General features: G+C 38.4%; 1 long non-coding RNA gene across 2 annotated transcripts in view; it reads left to right on the forward strand.

Moving 5' to 3' along the window:
- Window positions 1-4,796: 4,796 nt before the first annotated feature.
- Window positions 4,797-10,000, forward strand: part of LOC136855100 (uncharacterized) — a 424,042-nt gene continuing 418,838 nt past the window's right edge. For both annotated transcript variants that reach the window (XR_010857894.1, XR_010857893.1), the window contains exon 1: window positions 4,797-4,933. This is a non-coding gene — a long non-coding RNA (uncharacterized lncRNA). The remainder of the gene's footprint in view (window positions 4,934-10,000) is intronic.

A 10,000-nucleotide genomic window follows, 5' to 3' on the forward strand; every position in this document is an offset into this window, starting at 1 on the left:
GATGATTGTCAATTCAGGTAACAGTATTCGATGATTGTGAATTGAACAGTACTTGATGATTGTGGTTTCAGTGTAACAGTACCGATGATTGTTTCAGGTAACAGTACTCGATGATTGTGAATTCAGGTAACAGTACTCAATGATTGTGAATTCATGTAACAGTACTCGATGATTGTGAATTCAGGTAACAGTACTCTATGATTGTGAATTCAGGTAACAGTACTCGATGATTGTGAATTCATGTAACAGTACTCGATGATTGTGAATTCAGGTAACAGTACTCGATGATTGTGAATTCAGGTAACAGTACTCGATGATTGTGAATTCATGTAACAGTACTCGATGATTGTGAATTCAGGTAACAGTACTCGATGATTGTGCATTCAGGTAACAGTGCTCGATGATTGTGAATTCAGGGAACAGTACTCGATGATTGTAAATTCAGGTAACAGTACTCGATGATTGTGAATTCAGGGAACAGTAATCGATGAATGTGAATTCAGGTAACAATACTCGATGATTGTCAATTCATGTAACAGTGCTCGATGATTGTCAATTCAGGTAACAATACTTGATGATTGTGAATTCAGGTAACAATACTTGATTGTGAATTCATGTAACAGTACTTGATGATTGTGAATTCAGGTAACAGCACTCGATGATTGTGAATTCAGGTTACAATACTCGATGATTGTGAATTCAGGTAACAATACTCGATCAATTTAAATTCAGGTATCAGTACTCGGTGATTGTGAATTCAGGTAGCAATATACGATGATTGTGATTTTAGGTAACAATACTCGATGATTGTGAATTCGGGTAACAATACTTGATGATTGTGACTTCAGTCACAGCGAAGAGAAGAAAGAGAGGTGACCTGACTGGATGTGGTCAATACAGAGACATGATCCTTACGTCGCTCGTGATGAAATTATTTGGCGAGTATTTTGTTGATGGCATAAATATATCTCTACTTATCTTTGCAATTTTGTCAACTTACCTCTCTTAGGATTGTGTGGGAGTGTGTGTTCCTTCCTTATATTTCTTCTCATACGTTCTCCTATCATCTTGAGTCTCTTGCTATTCGCCTCTGAAAATAAAAGAAAATTATTAAGCATTACAAGAGGAAAACCTATCATTAAAAACACAGTTATAACATGAGTGAGTTGAACTAGCAAACGTAAATTGAGCACCTATTTCCTAAAGGAAGACATTCCAATTGATTTTAAATGAGATAAAACTAAAAAATGTTTAAAGAAAAATAGCAACTGTCTCGATATTCTTAAATGAAATCATTCTGTGTAAAAGCCTTTTACCAAAGGGCCTAGGTCATAGGCCTAAGCCTTCGGCTTCTTCATGGATCGAAGCCTACTATGGGTTGTCCCCCTTCACAAAGACCCAAGTAATTGGAGATGATGGAACCGAGATTAGGTCTTCTGAGGGATATTATTAGACCTAAGGTCATAAAAACCACTGAGCCTTGTTACTACGACTGAAAGTCAGTGGTACCGATTAGGCCTGTGAGCCGATTTTCTTAGATGGTACTGATCGGAAGGGTAGCTTCGGAATAAACGTTACGATAAAAATTAACATCAAATGAACATCATCAACATGAAAATAAGGCATATTATATCTGGTAGTCGTAGCACCAGCTAAACCACCACATCCCACATTCACCTATGTGAAAAGATCACCAAACACTGAGTTACTTTGTCCTGTGCATATTTCACCTTTACTTTCAAGATTTGGGATTTTCTTACTGCTTCCGTTTTCCCTGATTCAAAAGAACATTAGTTCATTTACAAATGGAAACCGCAAAGCAAATGAAACAGTCTAATGCGAATTCCTCCAAGGAATTCACAGGAAGCAGAATAACTATCAATTATTAATATATATCTCCCAGTAAATCTCAATTTCTAACATTAAGTTTAAAAGTACAAAAGTTCGAATGAAGGAAAGCGGTTAAAGAAAGCTTTTACGGCAAATAATAAACTGTGGTAAACGGCGTATGTACGATGTGACACCGAGTGAGGGGTCGTGACCTTCCCTGAAGTTTTTATTTTATTTTTTTACCGTCTCTCTTATGTCAAATTCTTACCGTATCTTGTTAATTAGTTAAAGTTTTCTTATCTGCTGAGAATCTTAAATATAGGTTTCAAATATAATCAAAAAAATAATTACGGCATCATGGCTCACATTATTATAGGCAGCATTTCACCCAAATATATTTTGGTAATGAAGATTAACGGTCCATTCTGTCTCTTGCATCGAGTTGTTCTTTGAAGCGAACCGCGGTGGAATGTGTGTGGATAAAATAATTCTAATATCAAACCTATTAGAATTCTCATTACCTCATATTTTGCCTTCCACAGTTGCTTTTCAATATACCACAATGATGGGTACTGTTTCACAGTCCTATAACAGACATACTGAATACAAGCTTTTTCCAGAAAGACGAAATTTTGCTTGGCTCACAAGAAAAACTGGATACATGCTTTCTACTAGATACGAACATTTCCTTGACTAAAGGTCATTTTCAGGTCAAAGATACACGTTTCACCATTGTAACGACCCGAGTGGTCGTTACATTCTTTAATATACTCAGGACGGGGCTGTCATGACTGACGGCAGATGCAACAAACAAAGGAGGGGAAAACAACAAAAACAATAAAATGAGCTTAAAATTAATTTATTTATAATATTTACAAGTGAGTCAGGTCTGGCAAAAAGATAAAAACATAAGTACAATAAAGGCCAAAAAGGCACTAAACAAAATCAAGTTAAACAATTAACTTTATAAACAAAAAGTAGCTTTAAACAAAAAAAGGCAAAAATAAACAGCAGCAGGCAGAAAATAAAATACCAAACATACGTCCTCCATCAGGGCACCAAGACAGCCCTCAGCTGTGCAACAGGGACAAAAACCCACCAACCAGAATACCCCGATGGAGACGTCAGGACAGCCTCACGCTGTCAACAAAGATGAGCAGCTCGTGGTCACACGACTACTCATGGTCACACTCCACCTCTACGACGTGCTCCACTTCGTAGGCGTGCTCCAATTTGCTGCTCAAAAACTCGACCAACGTCGACTCCAAAAACTGCCTGCTGCTGCTGCCACTGCCGCTACCTTTGCTGCCCTACCAGACCCGACTGGCGAAAGAAAACGGCAGCTCACCACGAAAACATCAAAACAAAAAAAAACTTGAAGGTAAGGGAGGCAGCAATCCACAAAGGGAACGAGCGGGGAACCAGCAGTTCCCGCAAAACCATCATAACGTGACACCTCCCCACCTAAAAAAAAAAAAAATTATTTTTTTTTTTTTACACTCAAGCTCCCCTCCAATGCCGTAACAACCCCGCCAGCCAAAACAGAGCCGCCCTGTCACGGTCGCCATTGTAACGACCCGAGTGGGTCGTTATGCAGGTTCTTTAATATACTCAGGACGGGGCTGTCATGACTGACGGCAGATGCAACAAACAAAGGAGGGGAAAACAACAAAAACAATAAAATGAGCTTAAAATTTATTTATTTATAATATTTACAAGTGAGTCAGGTCTGGCAAAAAGATAAAAAACATAAGTACAATAAAAGCCAAAAGGCAGCACTAAACAAAATCAAGTTAAACAATAAACTTTATAAACAAAAAGTAGCTTTAAAAAAAAAAGGCAAAAATAAACAGCAGCAGGCAGAAAATAAAATACCAAACATACGTCCTCCATCAGGGCACCAAGACAGCCTCAGCTGTGCAACAGGGACAAAACCCACCAACCAGAATACCCCGATGGAGACGTCAGGACAGCCTAACGCTGTCAACAAAGATGAGCAGCTCGTGGTCACACGACTACTCATGGTCACACTCCACCTCTACGACGTGCTCCACTCGTAGGCGTGCTCCAATTTGTTGCTCAAAAACTCGACCAACGTCGACTCCAAAAACTGCCTGCTGCTGCTGCCACTGCCGCTACCTTTGCTGCCCTACCAGACCCGACTGGCGAAAGAAAAACGGCAGCTCACCACGAAAACATCAAAACAAAAAAACTTGAAGGTAAGGAGGCAGTCCACAAAAGGGAACGAGCGGGGAACCAGCAGTTGCAAAACCATCACTTAACGTGACAACCATAATATTAAGAGGACATCTGTAAGCTAGACCGAAGTGGATATATGTCAACATGGCGCCCTTGTTTGGTAGGCTACGCCACCGTTATTCCAATACTGAAGGTGCCCCAAAGTCATAACAGATTTATAAGAATGAAAGTGACAAAGAAGAAAGACAGATTACGGAAAGTAAATCACACATACCAACAGCTATATCGATTTCAGGAGCACGAGCTCTGGCGTTACCACTAGGCATAGGCTGTTGGTGCCTGGTTTTGTCATCGTGGCTGACCACGTATATTCTCAGAAGAGCCATTTTATCTCTCCTTTTCACACTTCTTTTCCTCAACGGGTCACTATATCGTCGACGAAAGATTAGATGGTTGCAAACTAACCGCAGAATTATGTTCAAACTGACTCCGTAACGTTTTCACTGATCCAATCGAGACTACAACTTAGAAGAGCACCGGCGGCGCGGGATCAAATGAGTTTACAGCTCACAATTCAACCTTACACCAAAAATAATATTTCTAATGGTAATGTAAAATATGGTATATGAAGTACCTGAGCAATAAAGCACACATTAATCTACAATAGATATATTTTCATAGTGACTGCATCTACCCTAAAACCAGAGAACTACATTTGACATCACACATGGCGAGTCAGCGAGAGTCATGCACAAGTGACCATTCCAACGGGTGACACTATACCGAGCTGCTGATAGTGCTTAGAAAAAGCACACGTGACATTAACTAAAAAGCATACTCGTTTCGATTTTCTTCCCTGAATACCTCTTTGAACCACGCTTTACCCGAATACACCCCACAAACGGTAAGAAAACCATTCTTAAATTGTTCTGTTTCCCCTTAAATAGCGTCTCGTTTTCATCACGTAGGAACCAGTATTTTGGTTGTTGGCATTGGGTAACTATGTTAGCAAATCTGTTCTTTGCAGAGTTCAAAGACTGATATCGATCACTACCAGAGGTTATACGTAACCCCAAGTCTGAATACCTATATGAATGGCACTGAAATACTCAATTTAGTGTTTAAAACATCATGCTTCTCTTATTTTTAAGAATCGCCTTTTATCTTAAGCTTCTCTGCCAGCCCTACGAAGTTCTCTTCTCTCTCTCTCTCTCTCTCTCTCTCTCTCTCGCTGCACCATATCTCTTATTCCTGATGCATAACAACTCTCTCCCTCTCTCTTTCACTTAGTGTTCCCGTAACCCTCCATCAAATGGACATCTAACTGCCCATCGCCTTCATAGGCCTAACTTCACGGGCGTGGATGATTAGATGAAATACTGGCGAGGATCTCCCTTCCTTTTGACTCTATTGTTAAACCCAGAAAATATAAAGATGATGGAAAGGAAATTGGGTCTCCTGGTGGTTCTTAGGCCTACCCAGACAGAAACGATTAATAGTTTTATTGGGACTCAAATTCAGTAACATTAGGTAGGCCTATGTTATAAAACTGTTAGCCGCACTATTTGAGATTTTCTTTATTATCGTACAGAGCGAAGAGCCTGCATTCTGGGATGGGGTTGCTAGTCCCATGCCTACTCATACATTTATCCCATGGGAAGAAAGTTTATTGAGGTATTCCATTTCACAGATAGTTTTTGCAACAAACTTTGTAAGAACTTTGATAGAGTTGAAGAAATATTTATCTGAAATAGTTATTTTCATATACAGATCACGTACGTAATGTTATTTTCTTAAAAAATGGGTACTGGTCAGAAAATATGCTTTTATATGCGGCCTCGTTTGGACTTTTGAGGTTATCAAAAATGTACATGACAAAATTTCTTCTCATGAAAAATTTATTCACAAGTTTATTCACATATAATGTATGTGCATCTTCCTTTGTTAAGATTCTATTCTATGACTTCTGGTATTGATACGGAAAGTCGTTATTATTATTATTATTATTATTATTATTATTATTATTATTAGAAGTAGTAGTAGTAGTCGTATAGCTGACGCTGCTCATAATATCAGCATTGTCAAATCTAGTTACTTTTCGGGACTGGTTGCAAAACCTTGAAAAATCTGAACAGTGACATTTTATCGGAAGATCCAAATAATTATGAATGATGATAGGAATACACAAATGATACGAAATAAAGGAGTTCTTTGATAAACAACACGTTTAATTGTGCTTTTAATAATAAATACCAGCTGGTTAATGTCTTGGCATGCCACTCTGATTTCATGAGTTCGCGTCTCCCCCGGGGCGATGAAAAACCACTGGCTCTGTATCACGATCAGTTACTGCCGCGGTGTGATTGAATTAAATATAGAATTTAGGCCAAATGCCAAGCACTGGGACCTATGTGGTCATTCAGCGCTGAAACGGAAGTTGACAGCAAAAGGTTTGAAAGGTATAACAGGAGGAACACCTCGCGGTTGCACTATGAATCAATTGTGAGGAGAGGGTGGGAAGTAAGATGGAAGAAAAGGAATATGAAAGGGGTACAGTAAAAGAAACGAAAGGGGTTGCAGCTAAGGGCCGAAGGGACACTGCAAATTACCTTAAGTAATGCCTACAGTGCACCGCATGAGGTGCAAGGACGGCACTAACCCCTACGGGGCTGCCGCGGTGTGGGGTCTGTGGTGGGAGGCTGAAACCAACATATTCTTTGGAAGCTTGAATTTCAAGTCAGTGGCTCCGTGGGCGTGTTCCGTATGGTTAGATTTCATCTATTGAATAAATAAATAAATAAATTATGAAAATACTTAAAAAAAAACATTTTTCACCAGTACCAGTCGTTTTGATGGCAAATTTAAAATAAATAGATCTTACCTTGAGACTTTTTACAAATCATTCCACAATAACTGAAGCGTGAGTTTGAACTTACAATAAATTAGCCGTTTCTTTACCAGTCGTCACATGCCCAGAGGGCATGCAAACTCAGCCACTAACAGGGGTTCCATATTTTCTGAGTTTTTCGTACTCGCCGACAATATATAATTTATCATACTTTGAATTGGATCATATATTCCCTTATAAAGCCAAGTGGCATTACCATCTCAGCTCGCGGCAGAATCTATCCTACGATACTGCAAAAAATACTCAAACTCCTCTGTGACACACTAACCTCTTTTAAACCTTTGCTGCCTCGTCTCTCTTCCACTTATCCTCAGGGTTTTCGAACCCAAACGCCTCTTTCTAAGAGATTTCCGCTCTGAGGAAAGAAAAACAAAGGGTGAAAAATTCATTAGATATTTGCATGAGTGAGAACTGAGTGTGTGTGACGTAAATTGGTGTTTTCATAAGCAACATAAAAAAACTCTTAATTTGACGTTTATTAATATGCATGAAATACTTTGGGATGTGGACAAAGAAAACTGCATAATTGTTGAAATATATATTTAGGTGTGAATATTTGTAAATAAATATTTGTAAACGCTGGTTTAAAAATAAACACGAAGATACATTAATTTAAGGAGAGAGAGAGAGAGAGAGAGAGAGAGAGGTTCCAAATCCCCCGTTATATGAATTAATCTCATTATACTAAATTTTGGCACAAGATCAGCAACATTCGTAATCCACCTTTTCGAGAGAGTATTAATGCAACTTGAAGGAAAAAAGGACTCTACAACCTTTCGCCTGTTCTCCAGGGTCACATATCTTGAAGGATCCTCTTGTAATGACACGGCTAGAGGGTAAATAGAGGGCGAAGTCAAGAGTCCTTCCAACGACCTTTTGGCTCCTCTTGGATGAAATCAAGAGTCCTTCAGGATATCCTTCTGACCATTGGATTGCTTCTGGATTCCCTCGAGTGACGGTCGTGACTTTTTTTTTTTCCTCTTCGTTCCTTCCTTCGTGTTGTTCGTCTTTGCATTTGCTAGGGGAAGTGAACTAGAGGAAAAGGGAGTGAGACAGACAGAAAGAGAGGGAGAGATTCTTCCTCATTCTTTCACTTCTCTCTTCAATTTGATTTTTCACAACTGAGTATTATTGTTATGACTGAAGAGACAGAGAATAAATACATACATATGTATACACACATATGCACACACACTTATATATATATATATATATATATATATATATATATATATATATATATATATTAAACAATTACGAACAAAGGTCCCCAATACCACTGATAGTAATTATAATACATTATCATCATCATCATCATCTACACCCTCCACATTACGACCAGTTTTATAACGGTCACCATAAACGGCAATAACATGAAAAGAGACAAAAATCCAAATAGTCCCAGAAGACGTGAAATTTTCTTACCGTGCGTTTCCCATTTGCATAACAGGTGCATGAGCCGCGTCCTCTTAAAGCAGCAAATTACCGTAACTTTCTCCTCAAAAGCAAATATTCTCATTTTATGGCCACGAGCGGATGAGATGAATCTTAATTCTTGCAAGGAAATGGGTCGGTACAGTATACGCAGACACTCTATCGAATAATGTATGCAAGTATACATTACTCATGCATGTGTGCATTAATGCATACTTCAGTTCTTTTCAAGACTTGAAATGAGTTTGATAACTTTCCCTCATTATTATTGTTAAATGTCGAGCACCCGCCGCCCCCCCTTTCTCTCTCTCTCTCTCTCTCTCTCTCTCTCTCTCTCTCTCTCTCTCTCTCTCTCTTTCTGAGTACGTATTTGAAAGTTTATGCATTACCGTTTGACACAACGCCCTAGCCAATTGACGAGCACAATTCTTAGATTTAAAGTGGAGAGTAAAAATTATTATTATTATTATAAAAAATAAATGTCTGATAAATACAACACTGAATTCACCACAACATTTTGGTACCATTTCTCTCTCTTAGATTAGTCTCATGCAATTCTCACGAGAAGTGGAAAAAATTTAATTCACAGGTAAATGACATACCTGGATTTTGTTCGGACACCTGTCCCGAGGTTTGCTAAATGAACTACAGAAGATGATTAACAAGAGTAGATGATTTATTTCAAAGAAGAAATGAACGGATAAATTATGATACTGTGACTTGATCATGAACATAGAGAGAGAGAGAGAGAGAGAGAGAGAGAGAGAGAGAGAGAGAGAGAGAGAGAATCATCATTTATGTTCTTAAAAACATGTTGAGAGAGAGAGAAAGAGAGAGAACTCTGAGGAGCACATTAAACTTTCAATTATTTTCGAAATGTAATTAAAAAAGTTACTCGCTGCTGGAAAAATATAGCAAGCAATTTATTCATTTGAAATAATACATCTCCTGCAATTCGTTTACGAAAAGAGAAGCTAAATATTAAAATGAGATTAAAAACTTTTTAACTGTTTTGCTGAGAAATCTAAAAACAAAATAGTTTTCATAAAAAAAAAATGAAAGCGAAAGAACGGGGTTAGGCTCACAGAACTTTCTTTTCAGAAGTAATTTCGTCTTGTTCAAGTCTGGACACAAAACAGAAGACGGAGTGTGTGTGGTTGCTGGGTGCAAAAATTCTACCTGTCTGAATGGAGAGAGAGAGAGAGAGAGAGAGATTGAGAGAGAGAGAGAGAGAGAGAGAGAGAGACTTTACAGACGTGAAAAGACTTTGCCACAAAAGACAAAGAAAAAGTTAGGCCATTAAATTCTTGCTTTCCGTGTCTGGTTATTATTAGTCTTTTGTCCTGTGGACGACAAACAACATCGTTAGAATCGTAGTTAGATGTTTCTTTGTTCTTTCTTTCTTGGTTTGTCGCCTTTTGTTCCTCGTCTTCGTGAATGAAGAGACTGGAAGCTGTTGCATCTCCTCTTTCAGAGCTGCTCCTTTTGTTTTCGTCACAGTATATAAAAATATTTTGAATGTTTTCTTCTTAGTTAAGGTTTCGTGAACGTGAATACTGCTTACAAGCATAATTTGAATGATGAATAGGCAGGTGTATTCTACGTTTTTTTCCTTGAACATTGCTTGCA

The sequence above is a fragment of the Macrobrachium rosenbergii genome, chromosome 30 (assembly GCF_040412425.1).
Source record: "Macrobrachium rosenbergii isolate ZJJX-2024 chromosome 30, ASM4041242v1, whole genome shotgun sequence".
Classification (NCBI taxonomy): domain Eukaryota; kingdom Metazoa; phylum Arthropoda; class Malacostraca; order Decapoda; family Palaemonidae; genus Macrobrachium; species Macrobrachium rosenbergii.